The sequence below is a fragment of the Geotrypetes seraphini genome, chromosome 3 (genome assembly GCF_902459505.1).
Source record: "Geotrypetes seraphini chromosome 3, aGeoSer1.1, whole genome shotgun sequence".
NCBI classification, from domain to species: Eukaryota; Metazoa; Chordata; class Amphibia; order Gymnophiona; family Dermophiidae; genus Geotrypetes; species Geotrypetes seraphini.
Genome location: NC_047086.1, coordinates 127,533,971 through 127,547,781, shown reverse-complemented (window position 1 = coordinate 127,547,781; position 13,811 = coordinate 127,533,971). Strand labels below are relative to the sequence as shown.

The following is a 13,811-nucleotide window of genomic DNA, read 5'->3' as shown; positions in this document are numbered from 1 at the left end:
ACACCAACGGTGGCCAGCGTTTCACAAGTCTGCTGCCTCAGGGTGTAAAACGATCCGATCAAACTTTAAATGGGACGCTGAACCGCGTCTCCTGATCAAAAGATCAAACAGCCCTGCTTAAAGTTTTTATATTGTGGGAGAGTAAATGGAGGTTTTTTGCCAGTGAGGTGATCGCCCAACCACCTTGGACCACCGTTGTGGTGGTGGGAGGGTTCCAGTCTGAGGCTTTTCCTCCATTTTTTTTATATTCCTTTTATTTAAACTACAGCAGCACTGTTCACTTATGACATTTCTTGTATCTTTTTGGTGAAAGTGTACATCTGAGCATTAATTTTATATTTTGACATATAATTTGTATATTAAAGATTTATATCTAGCCTATTTGCTTTTTATTTTGTCTTGGGGTTCATTCTATCATTTTATCAATATTTTCATGTTGCATACCTCCCATTTGCTCTTTGTTTTTTTTTGACTATTTGTATTTCTGGTTAGGTTGGCCTCCTGTTTTCTTTTTGTATAGTGTCAAATGGTATTATATTTAAGTATCTTACTATACACTCCTTTAAAAGACAATGTGAAAGAAAAAATTATATGCCTCTCCAGAATGACATATATTCCATTTTACATTTTGTCCTACATCCCCTCCCCCCCACTTGTTTACCAATTAGTTGGGATGACTTGTGCTCAGAAGAAATGAAACACATTTAAAGTACAGCATGGAGATTAGAGACTTGAATCATGCCAGCAATTGTGAAGAGGCTCTTAAGTGCGCATGTAAGCAACTGTATAAAAGGAATGGAGATGTTCTAGCACTTTGGAACTTCAAAAGATGCTTTCGTGCTTGGAGATACTACACTGACACTCACTGCTGGAATTGGAACGCCCCCCAGCCAAGAAGGAAAGTAATCATGTGCTGCTCTCAGTGTATTTGGGCTGTGTTGTAATTACTGTTGTGAATAAATGCTGTCTGCAGTCTAAGTTCAATGTCTTTCCCTTAGGACTTCAGTTCTTGCAGAATGAGATTGGTGTAGCTGGCAGGATTTTTCAACATCTGGCATAAGATATGAAATAACTCTTTTTTCCTTTATCCCAGGTTGAACAGCTAAATCATGGGTGCCAATTTATTTTATTAGGTTTTATTTAGTAGATCAGGCTAGGTAGCCAAAGGAATTAAAGGTAATGGATGCAGTTCTTCCAGTGAGAGAATCAATAATCTTAGGAGTTAGACTTGATTCAAGTCTTACAACGAATTGTCAAAAGGCAAAGACTGTACAAACGTGTTTTGCACAAATACATCTATTGTATTGAGTGAAGCCAATGCTGGCATCCTTTGATTTTCATACTGTAGTGCAGGCAATGGTCCTGTCAAGGCTTGATTATTGCAATGGAGTGACTAAGACAAGGTACAGGGCATTGCAAATAGTACAAAATGTTGCAGCCAGACTGATCAAGAAGCACATGAAAAGGAAATCCAACGGAATCTGCAGTAAACAAACAGCAAGCAAAAACAAAAACTGCAGACCATGTGCAAGATGTAGGCGCCATTTATTACAATATTAATGCAGTATGGTAAATATACTACCTTATTACCTACCAGTGGACCCTGGTCCACTGGTTGGTAATAAGATGGTATATTTACCATACTGCATTAATATTGTAATAAACGGCGCCTACATCTTGCACATGGTCTGCAGTTTTTGTTTTGGTTTTTGCAGCCAGACTGATTACAGGAACATCAAAATATGCTCATATTACACCTTGACTTCAGCCACTGCACTGGCTGCCAATGGCATTAGTACAATATAATATTGTGATGATTTGTCATCAAGTTTCTTTATTTTTGATATACCGTCTATAAAAACAAGTATACAAGTCTAAACGGTATACAATATAAAAAGATTAAAGAAAACAATTAAAACAGGTAAACAAAACCAATATTTTTTTTCAAATATTAAAAATACTTGATGGCTTCACATTGACGTACATGGAACAAAAAGGGAAGTTGAGAAGGGAAAGGTTTTTTAAAATACATCGAAGTAAAATTATTAAAAAAGGAAGGTAAATGGGGAGTGGTAGAACATTAGGACGGGGATCGCTTCAGAAGAAGCGTTTGGTGTTTCAAGGCTTCACAAGAGTTAAAGGTTTGAGAAGCGGAAGCTGGTACTAGAGAGTAAAGGCCCAAAAGATTGTTGCATTCTGAAAATTCTGCTTTGTTAAAGGCCAACGTTAATCCGAAATATGTAGAAACCTGTGCAGTGACTTTTTGTTGTGCTGGGGTGAAATTATCCTTCCCCTCTTTAAAAGGCATATCCCATGCAGGAAAATTAGGAACTTCCCTCTTCTTCAGGATCACCGAACTCTGGAACAGTTTTACTACCCCGCTTCGGAGTCTGACCTCCCTCCAACTCAGTGGTCTCAAACTCAAACCCTTTGCAGGGCTGCATTTGGGATTTGTAGGTACTTGGAGGGCCTCAGAAAAAATAGTTAATGTCTTATTAAAGAAATGACAATTTTGCATGAGGTAAAACTCCTTATAGTTTATAAATCTTCCCCCCTCCCCTGAAGGCCTGCATGTTCCCCACTTCTTTGCAGCGTCCTCCAGCTTCCCCCTGGCCTCCCAGTCTTAGTTTCAGCTAATTAATGCAGCCTGCAGAGAGGATCGCCGGTGCTGTAATGTTCCTTGGAGGCTGCCATTGGCCTCCGCAACACGTTCCCTCTGCCGCAGTCCCGCCCCTCCTCTGATGTCAGGGGCAGGATTGCGACAGAGGGAACATGCTGCCGAGGACCACGGCAGCCTGCAAGGATCGCTGCAGCACCGGCAATCCTCTCTGCAGGCCACGGTAATTATCTGAAGGTAAGAGTGGGAGGCCAAGGGGAAGCCAGAGGACACTGCAAAGAGCGAACAGCACTCGCTAGTAGAGGCCGCGGGCTGCAAAATAGTACCTGACGGGCCGCATGTGGTCCCCGGGCTGCGAGTTTGAGACCACTGCTCCAACTCTTCCGAAAACATTTGAAAACTTGGCTTTTCTCCAAAATGCAATGACCTCCCCCTCATTGATATACTAAGTCCCTCTAAACTTCTCTTCTTAGTCCTTCTACTTTCATTGTAGTTCCTTTCTATACCAATTCCTGTAAACCGTGCCAAGCTCTACTTCTATGGAGATGAAGCGGTATACAAACTTAAGGTTTAGTTTAGTTTAAAACTCCTCAAAACACAATTTGTTAATGCTTTTTTATAGGGTCTGACTTGTCCTGATGAGGATTAACTGCGAACTTAAATTCTGATGATTTGTCCCTCTTTTCTACTGCTTTTAAGTATTATGTATGTGGATATATTGTAAATTGCCTAGGAACTAGACGTATAGTAATTTTAAAAAATAAATAAATTCACTGCCTTTTTGAAGGGATTCACTCAAGGCAGGATAGACCGGATAAGGGATTAGCTCTTGCTTCCATGAAGGTATAAGTGACAGCATTAACTTTTTATAGAACTAGTAGAAGCTAAGTTTCGCCTTCCAGAGTCTAAAACTATTTTGTTTGCTGAATTAAGGAAGTAATTGAGTCGGCTTAAGTTCTCCATGGACGTTCAGTTTTAAAAGTTGACTCTACTAGAGGTATATTCCACTTCATGAGTAGAACACACTTTTAATTCCACCTCATGAAATTTGTAAAGTAGCAACTTGTTTCCATGTACCGTGTTTCCCAGAAAATAAAGCACTGTCTTATATTAATTTTGGGCCCAAAAAAAGGCACTAGATCTTATTTTTGGGGTAGGTCTTCTTTTTTTCATGTACATTGATCATCTCTCCCTTCCTGTCCTCCACCCCATTTCTTCCTATTTCCTTTCTCGCCCCATACCCTTGTGCAGTGTCTTTTTATCACTCCCATCCCTTGTGCATCAGAACCCTTGCAGCTTGTATCTCCCCCCCTGCCGACACTTCCATCTCTCCCGCTGACTGCGAGACTGAAATACTGTATCTTGTAACAAACAGCAGCATCGCAGCAATGTAGACAGACTGCTTCGCGGCCTTCTCCTGCCCAAGCGCTCCTCTGCTGCATCACTTATTGTCATCAGCAACGTGGCACACGTGCCCGGGCAGGAGAAGGCCGTGAAGCAGCCTGTCTACATTGCTGCCACGATGCCGTTTGTTACAAGATATAGTATTTCAGTCTCGAAGGGGGGGGGGTGCATGGAGAAGCGCTGATGCGGCGACTAGGGCTTATATTAAGACCTACCCTGAAAATTATGCTAGGGTTTATTTTCAGGGAAATACAGTATTCCTTTCTGTGGATTTGCAGGCAAGAGGTGATAGCCCTTTGGGCTAAGGTTTTGAAAGTGGGGATTGCAAAGTCCTGCCCTATATAATTTCCTACTTTGGCATGTCCCAAGCATCTAGATTGGTCTGTTGTGACAATAAAGAAGGTTAAATTAGGTTTTACCTGCTAATTTTCTTTCCTTGATTCCCTACAGACCAGTTCAAAACCCATCTATAACTAATGTTCATTAGTATATTTTTTCTTAAGGAGTGGTAAGTTGTTTTTTTTTTTTTTTTTCTGGAAGCTACATATCTGATGTTTATAAGGTTCAGAATTTATGCTTTTCTGTTGAACATTTTAATTCTTTAGAGAGAGAAAAAATATTTTGTCTTTTACGTACTTGTCCTCTGATTTGTTCAAATACTGTCTGGCCAAATTTTACTTTATTCAGATTTGCTATACCACTTTACCCAACAAGAGGAACCAAGTGGTTTGTAGGTTAGATCCCCACAAAATTAGGAAAGAAAATATAATTCAGTTGATATGATAGTAAAACATTCATACCCAGGTAAGTTAGGAAGAAAGAGGGAATAGATGAGTGATAAGGAGAGAGAAGCAGGGTAAGAGATATAGAAAGTGGAGACAATCACAAAACCTCTTCTATTGGCAACCTAGGATGCCCTTTCAAAAAGCCAAGTTTTGATGACAGATTTCAAGTTGTAGAGAGCGTTTACTAAGAATCCTCAAAGGGAGTGTGTTCAAAGGCAGGGGCAATAAAATAGAAAGAAGAGATCCTGATACATTCATGCAGAGCTTGTTGTAATCTCAGGGAACATAGCCGGTGGTTGTCAAAGGACCTAAGAGAGTGAGAGGGGGTATAAGGAAAGGTGAGCAAGGAAAGATAGGGGAAGTTCAAATCAAAGAGCTTAAAAGTGAGTAGTAAGGTCTTGTAATGAATATGGACATAGTGATGAGGAAATGTGGTCAGCTTCCACACAGGGTTTAAAGCTATGACATCACATCTCATTAGTTTCTTATGTCTCTACCTGCTGGTAGGATGGCACAAACCCAAACATCTCGACTGCTCCGGAAGGCAAGAAAAAATAGCAGATATAAACAGGATGGAGTCAGTCCAGAGAATGGCTACTTAGAAATGTATTGTCTGAAAAAAAGATCACTTAGAAATTAGACACTTTGAAGTTCTACATTTTTACATGGACATAAATAACCTAGCTCAGCAACAAAACTCCTTCACAAACAAATGAGTCTTTAGCAGTCGCCTAAATTGTTCAACATTCTTACAGAGATGTACTTGTCCTGGTAATAAATTCCACAATCTGGTTCCTCCTATGGAGAAAGGTGCCTGACTTGACACCTAATGTGTTGAGTCCACCAATATTGCATTGCTGCTTCTGACCTTAATGATCTCTTTGGCATACGAGATCTGACAATTAAGTTTGCACTTGCCTCCATGCGCTTATGTTTGTAGCTGAGCTTGGGCAGGCAAGCAGGAGAGAAGCAGCGGTTGGAGAGTGAAGTTAGAGGGTAAAGGGAAGCAAAAGGAGTGAAAAAGAGCAGGAGAGGGGACGAAGAGGCAGGAGACTATGAGGGGAATCTGCGAGAGTTAGCTCCGCCCACCCCTGATGTCAACCACCGAAGCTCCCCCTTAAAAGGGGAGGGGCCAACGGAGCGAAGTCCAGCTGAGCTTGGGCAGGCAAGCAGGAAAGAAGCAGTGGTTGGAGAGTGAAGTAGAGGGAAAAGGGAAGCAAAAGGAGTGAAAAAGAGCAGGAGAGGGGATGAAGAGGCAGGAGACTACGAGGGGAATCGGTGAGAGTTAGCTCCGCCCACCCCTGACGTTGACTACCGACCACGTTGACCCCTTAAAAGAGGATGGGCCAACGGCGCTCAGCCATTCGGCGCGTGTTGAAGACGAGCGTTAAAGGCGCTCGCCGTAGCGAGAACACCTTTGCGAAAGGGCCTTGAGAAGGGACGAGCCACCACTAAAGGAGAGCAGAAGGAAACCACAGCAGGCGCAGAGGACACACAGCCAGGCAGACACAGCAGGCGAAGCGGACAGAGCAGGTGCAGAAGACACACAGGCAGACACAGCCACAGCAGAGGACATCCACAGCAGACACTAAAGACATCCACAGCAGACCGGCAAGCGGGCAGCAATGGAAGCAGCAGACAGAAGCAGGATGTTGAACTGCCCAGTTTTCTGCACTGTCTGCCATATGTATGACTGCGTCCCCTCTGGGAGGCGGTCTTACATATGTGCTCGATGCGGAGAACTGGAGAGCCTGAAGAAACAAGTCAGACTCCTGGAGGGCAGAATATAGGAACTGGAGGCACTTCAAGCAGTGGAGGAGGAAGACAGAGATACAGAGAACATCAAGACAGGACACCTTCGAGGAAGAAGTTCGAGAGCTGGAGAAGTTTAATTGAGGAGGCATACAGGGAGGCCGTGGAAAATCACCAGCAACAATGTTTCTGCCGAGATACACTTACAGAGAGTGTGGACCACCCGACGGAGAACCACCAGGAAGAAATGGGTGACACAGCAGTGAGATCTGGAAACAGCAGAGGGAACCCACAATAAGACGAGTCTGGTGCAAGCCAACGCCAGGATGAGAGAAAATGGATGGGAAAGAGGGACACGGACCTACGGCTGAAGAGATGGACATCCACTAGGAACACGGACTTGCGGCTGGAGAATCAAGAGAAGACAGAGAGGACAGCAATCGTTGTGGGGGATTCCATCATCAGACAAGTCGACAGCCACATAGCGGGAGGAAGACTGGATCGGCCTGGTGACCTGCCTACCGGGAGCCAAGATAGAAGACATAGTGAGCTATATCGACAGGATAATCGACAGTGTGGAAGAAGAAGAAACGGCAGTGGTGATCCATGTGGGGACGAACAACGTGAGCAACAGGGAAGTACTGAAGGACCAGTTCCGGATGCTAGGAAGGAAGCTGAGGACCAGAACACAGAGGATAGCATTCTCGGAGATCCTGCCAGTACCAGGGCAGATGAGAAGAGACAGATGGAGCTGCAAGCAGTCAACGCATGGATGTGGCGCTGGTATGAGGAAGAAGGATTCAACTTTGTGTGCAACTGGACGACGTTCTGGGGGAAGAGCAAACTATTCAGGAAGGACGGACTCCACCTCAGCAGAGACAGAACGAGGCTACTTGCAAGCAACATCAAGAGAGAAGTTGAGAAGTTTTTAAACTAGGAAGAAGGGGAAAGCCGACAGTCGACCGAGAGAGTCAATGGTTCGGGAACCAGTATACCCAGAGGATACCGTATAGGAAGATAGAGGGGAAGACTCACTGGATTACAGGCAAGACAGATCGAAAGGGACACAGGAGGGAAGGAAATGCAAGAAAGGAACGCCACAAACTCAAGTGTATGTACACGAACGCAAGGAGCCTAAGGAATAAGATGGGTGAATTAGAAGCTATGGCACAAAGGGATAACGATATCATCGACATCATGGAGACATATTGGACTGAGGAAAACGTTTGGGACACTGTGCTACCGGGATATAAACTATACTGCTGAGACAGAGTGGCTGAAAAAGGTGGGGGCATTGCCATATACGTCAAAGAGCGAATTTAATCTACTGGAGAGAACACGCCACAACAGACGGATAAGCTAGAGTCTCTATGGATCAAAATTCCAGGAACAAATGGACTGGAAATGAAGATCGGCATCTTCTACCGACCCCCAGGACAGTCTGAAGAAATTGATGAAGAAATGATGGACGAGATTAAACGCAACTGCAAGGGAGGCAACGCAGTTATTATGGGTGACTTCAACTATCCAGGGATAGACTGGAACCTAGGCACCTCTGGCTGCGTTAGGGAATCCATGTTCCTGGATGCTGTAGGCGATTGCTTCCTGGAACAACTTGTCAAAGGAAAATAAAAGAGGAAATGCAATTCTGGACTTAATTCTAAATGGACTGCGAGGACCGGCACAAGGGACGCTGGGAAATATCGATCACAACATGATCTGCTTCAACCTGGTCGCAGGGGCGAAACATTGGTCTAGAATGACAGCCACAGCACTGAACTTCCGAAAAGGGAATTACGAAGGAATGAGACTCATGGTGGGGAAGAAGATTAAGAAGAGGATAAACAATGTAAAAACGCTAGAGCAAGCTTGGTCCCTTTTTAAGGACACAGTCATCAAGGCGCAAAATCTATATATACCGCATATCAACAAGGGATCCAAGAGGAAAAAGAATAAGGAACCGGCGTGGCTCGCTGTAACGATGAAGGAAGCGATCAGAGACAAGAAAACTGTTTAAAGAATGGAAAAGGTCAAAAACGGACGAAAACTGGAAAAAGCACAAACAGCATCAATGCCATAAAGTGGTAAAAGGGGCCAAAAGAGACTAAGAGGAAAAAATAGCCAAGGAGGCGAAAAACTTCAAGCCGTTCTTTCAATATATAAAGGGGAAAACGACCCGCGAAGGAAGCGGTGGGACTGTTGGATGACCGTGGAATAAAGGGAGTGCTGAAGGAGGCTAAAGCAATCGCCGACAAACTGAACACATTTTTTACATTACATTACATTGATTTTTATTCCGCCAATGCCTTGCGGTTCAAGGCGGATTACATTAAAAGTTTGCAGGAACAGCATAAGCGATGTCCTAATATTGACTTAAGAAGTATCAAAGAGTTGTTGAGATCTTAAGGTGATAAATTTTGGATAATAAGAATTACCAAAGAGAAGTCGAGATCTTAAGGTGATAAGTATTGGGTAAATTAGAAGCATTTTAGACTTTGTTGGGTAGTTAGAAGCGCATTAGAGAGTATTAAGGGTATAGAGAGGGTTGGGGGAGGTTGGGTTGGGGCTGGTCGTGCTAGATGGGTTTTATGTATTTTTTGAAGAGTATGGTTTTAATATCTTTCTTTAAGGTTTTGTAGTTTGTGGTCGATGATAATAGAGTGGTGATTTGTCTGTCCAGTTTAGCTGCTTTGTAGGCTATTAGGTTGTCATATAGTTTTTTTCATTTGACATTTTTGGATGATGGGTGTGTGAATAGTGAGTGGGTTCTTCTGTACCTGGTTGAAGAGGATTGAGTTAGTCGGTTATTCCAGTAGGTTGGACTTTCTCTGCTAATAGCCTTGAAAAGTAGGCAGTAGAATTTGAAGTGTACTCTTGCTTGTATTGGAAGCCAGTGTGAGTCATGGTATGCCTCTGTGATATGGTCATATTTTTTCAGTGAGTAGATGAGTCTCAGGGCTGTATTTTGTATTGTTTGTAATTGTTTTATAATGATCGCCGGGCATGGGAGGTATAGTATGTTGCAGTAGTCTATTAGTCCAAGGATAAGAGATTGTGGCTCGCTGTAACGATGAAGGAAGCGATCAGAGACAAGAAAACTGTTTAAAGAATGGAAAAGGTCAAAAACGGACGAAAACTGGAAAAAGCACAAACAGCATCAATGCCATAAAGTGGTAAAAGGGGCCAAAAGAGACTAAGAGGAAAAAATAGCCAAGGAGGCGAAAAACTTCAAGCCGTTCTTTCAATATATAAAGGGGAAAACGACCCGCGAAGGAAGCGGTGGGACTGTTGGATGACCGTGGAATAAAGGGAGTGCTGAAGGAGGCTAAAGCAATCGCCGACAAACTGAACACATTTTTTACATTACATTACATTGATTTTTATTCCGCCAATGCCTTGCGGTTCAAGGCGGATTACATTAAAAGTTTGCAGGAACAGCATAAGCGATGTCCTAATATTGACTTAAGAAGTATCAAAGAGTTGTTGAGATCTTAAGGTGATAAATTTTGGATAATAAGAATTACCAAAGAGAAGTCGAGATCTTAAGGTGATAAGTATTGGGTAAATTAGAAGCATTTTAGACTTTGTTGGGTAGTTAGAAGCGCATTAGAGAGTATTAAGGGTATAGAGAGGGTTGGGGGAGGTTGGGTTGGGGCTGGTCGTGCTAGATGGGTTTTATGTATTTTTTGAAGAGTATGGTTTTAATATCTTTCTTTAAGGTTTTGTAGTTTGTGGTCGATGATAATAGAGTGGTGATTTGTCTGTCCAGTTTAGCTGCTTTGTAGGCTATTAGGTTGTCATATAGTTTTTTTCATTTGACATTTTTGGATGATGGGTGTGTGAATAGTGAGTGGGTTCTTCTGTACCTGGTTGAAGAGGATTGAGTTAGTCGGTTATTCCAGTAGGTTGGACTTTCTCTGCTAATAGCCTTGAAAAGTAGGCAGTAGAATTTGAAGTGTACTCTTGCTTGTATTGGAAGCCAGTGTGAGTCATGGTATGCCTCTGTGATATGGTCATATTTTTTCAGTGAGTAGATGAGTCTCAGGGCTGTATTTTGTATTGTTTGTAATTGTTTTATAATGATCGCCGGGCATGGGAGGTATAGTATGTTGCAGTAGTCTATTAGTCCAAGGATAAGAGATTGTGGCTCGCTGTAACGATGAAGGAAGCGATCAGAGACAAGAAAACTGTTTAAAGAATGGAAAAGGTCAAAAACGGACGAAAACTGGAAAAAGCACAAACAGCATCAATGCCATAAAGTGGTAAAAGGGGCCAAAAGAGACTAAGAGGAAAAAATAGCCAAGGAGGCGAAAAACTTCAAGCCGTTCTTTCAATATATAAAGGGGAAAACGACCCGCGAAGGAAGCGGTGGGACTGTTGGATGACCGTGGAATAAAGGGAGTGCTGAAGGAGGCTAAAGCAATCGCCGACAAACTGAACACATTTTTTACATTACATTACATTGATTTTTATTCCGCCAATGCCTTGCGGTTCAAGGCGGATTACATTAAAAGTTTGCAGGAACAGCATAAGCGATGTCCTAATATTGACTTAAGAAGTATCAAAGAGTTGTTGAGATCTTAAGGTGATAAATTTTGGATAATAAGAATTACCAAAGAGAAGTCGAGATCTTAAGGTGATAAGTATTGGGTAAATTAGAAGCATTTTAGACTTTGTTGGGTAGTTAGAAGCGCATTAGAGAGTATTAAGGGTATAGAGAGGGTTGGGGGAGGTTGGGTTGGGGCTGGTCGTGCTAGATGGGTTTTATGTATTTTTTGAAGAGTATGGTTTTAATATCTTTCTTTAAGGTTTTGTAGTTTGTGGTCGATGATAATAGAGTGGTGATTTGTCTGTCCAGTTTAGCTGCTTTGTAGGCTATTAGGTTGTCATATAGTTTTTTTCATTTGACATTTTTGGATGATGGGTGTGTGAATAGTGAGTGGGTTCTTCTGTACCTGGTTGAAGAGGATTGAGTTAGTCGGTTATTCCAGTAGGTTGGACTTTCTCTGCTAATAGCCTTGAAAAGTAGGCAGTAGAATTTGAAGTGTACTCTTGCTTGTATTGGAAGCCAGTGTGAGTCATGGTATGCCTCTGTGATATGGTCATATTTTTTCAGTGAGTAGATGAGTCTCAGGGCTGTATTTTGTATTGTTTGTAATTGTTTTATAATGATCGCCGGGCATGGGAGGTATAGTATGTTGCAGTAGTCTATTAGTCCAAGGATAAGAGATTGTACCAAAAGTAGGAATTGCTTCCTGTCGAAGAATTTTCGGATTTGTCTTAGATTTCTCATGGTCCTGAGCGATGCTTTTATTACTTTGTTGATTTGTGGTTGCATGGTACAGCCTCTGTCAATTATTACTCCCAGAAGTTTTAGTGTGGGTTAAATTGGGTATGAGATCGAGTTTATTACTAGATTTGTTAAGGTTGGAGTTTTGTTGTTTTCAAGGAGGATGAAGTTTGTTTTGTCAGGGTTAAGTTTTAATTTGTGCTCTGTCATCCATGTTGCTACTGTTTTGAGTGTTCTGTGTATTGTGCTTTAGAGAATGACACGGGGAGCGATCCCCGCAGCGAACCGCTGCGTGGCTGCGGTTTGGCTGCGGGTTATGGTGACCTCATTAGCAAATCGCCGCAGACGCGGGGACAAATCCTTTCACCGACCGCAAAAACGGTGAATAGATTTGTCCCCGCAGGCCAATGTCCCCCCCTCTAGGAACCGCAATTTACCTGTGTTTTCACCGTGCCCTCCCGACAATCGCAGCAGAAGGGTACCCAACCCCTCCTGCCGGTCCTCCCAATGGCCTCCCCTAAGATCGCCGGCAGGAGGGTACCCAACCCCTCCTGCTGGACCCCCCCCAACGAACCCTCCCACCCCGGAACCCCCTTAGTCTTACTTTCCAAGTTGGACCGGACAGCTCCTCGCTCGTCTGGCCAGCAGGCCTGCCTCCGTCCAAATGAGGCGGGCCCGCCCCTCCCCTCCCCTGCCTAACCCACAGGATCCTAGGGCCTGATTGGCCCAAGCACCTAAGGCCCCTCCTATAGCGGGAGTGGCTTTAGGTGCCTAGACCAATCAGGCCCTAGGATCCTGTGGGTTGGGCAGGGTAGGGGCGGGCCCGCCTCATTTGGACGGAGGCAAGCCTGCTGGCCATACGTGTGAGGAGCCGTCCGGTCCAACTTGGAAAGTAAGACTAAGGGGGTTCCGGGGTGGGAGGGTTCGTTGGGGGGGGGGTCCAGCAGGAGGGGTTGGGTACCCTCCTGCCGGCGGTCTTAGGGGAGGCCATTGGGAGGACCGGCAGGAGGGGTTGGGTACCCTTCTGCTGCGATTGTCGGGAGGGCCGTTGGGGGGGTCTACAGGAGGGGTTGGGTGCCCTCCTGCCGTGATCGCTGGGGGGAGGGGAGACTTGCAGCCGTAGCCGCGATCACTATTTTAATCACGGCAGGGAGATCTTTGCCGCGATTAGGTACAGCGGCCGCGTCTACTTACCATATAGGCTAACATTGTAAGCATTTAAAGTACATGTCGTGTTTGTTTTTGCATTGCTAGCCCCAGGGGTGGTGGAAGATTAGTGATTGAAAAACTGTATGAAAAATAACTATTTTAAATTTAGTGATCAAAATGTGTCAGTTTTGAGAATTTATATTAATTAATTTTTTCTCTGCGTGTTTTGTTTTTGTATAGTTATTAACTAATATTTAACTAAGTTTTAAAGTTTTAAAGAATGTTTCCTTTATACGTAAATAAAGAAAAGTGAATGGGATTGCAGTGGCGGTGAATGGGGTGGCAGTGGCGGTGACGGGGCGGTGAAGAGGATGGTGAGACGGGGACGGGGCGGTGACGGGGATGGTGAGACGGGGACGGGGCGGTGACGGGGACCAATTTTTTCACCGTGTCATTCTCTATTGTGCTTGTCATGGTGGGTTCTGGGTGGTCGAAGGGGAGGAGAATAGTGATGTCATCTGCATAGCTGTATGAAGTTATGCCATGTTTGTCTAGGTAGGAGCTGAGGGAGGCTATGTATATATTGAATAGTGTGGGTGATAGGGGTCATCCTTGGGGAACTCCGCAGGGGTTGGACCATGGTTCTAATTTTTTTTGCATTGTTTTAACCCTGTATGTTCTGGATTGTAGGAAGCCTTTGAACCATGCAAGTACTTTGCCTGAGATTCCTATGGAGTTCTAGGGTTTGTAGAAGAATGTCGTGGTCTACCAGGTCGAAGGCTGCAGAGAGGTCTAGTTGTATGAGCAGGATTTT

At 43.8% G+C, this 13,811-nt stretch overlaps 1 protein-coding gene across 3 annotated transcripts in view; it reads left to right on the top strand.

The window, feature by feature from the left end:
• Positions 1 to 13,811, top strand: part of LOC117357584 (serine/threonine-protein kinase 35-like) — a 111,718-nt gene that overhangs the window by 87,860 nt on the left and 10,047 nt on the right. For 2 of the 3 annotated variants that reach the window (XM_033938394.1, XM_033938391.1), the window contains one exon: positions 669 to 978. The exons of the other annotated variant lie outside the window; for it this stretch is intronic. The gene's annotated coding sequence lies outside the window, so the exon portion shown is untranslated. Of the gene's footprint in view, positions 1 to 668; positions 979 to 13,811 lie in introns of those variants that run through there. 3 annotated transcript variants of the gene reach the window in all.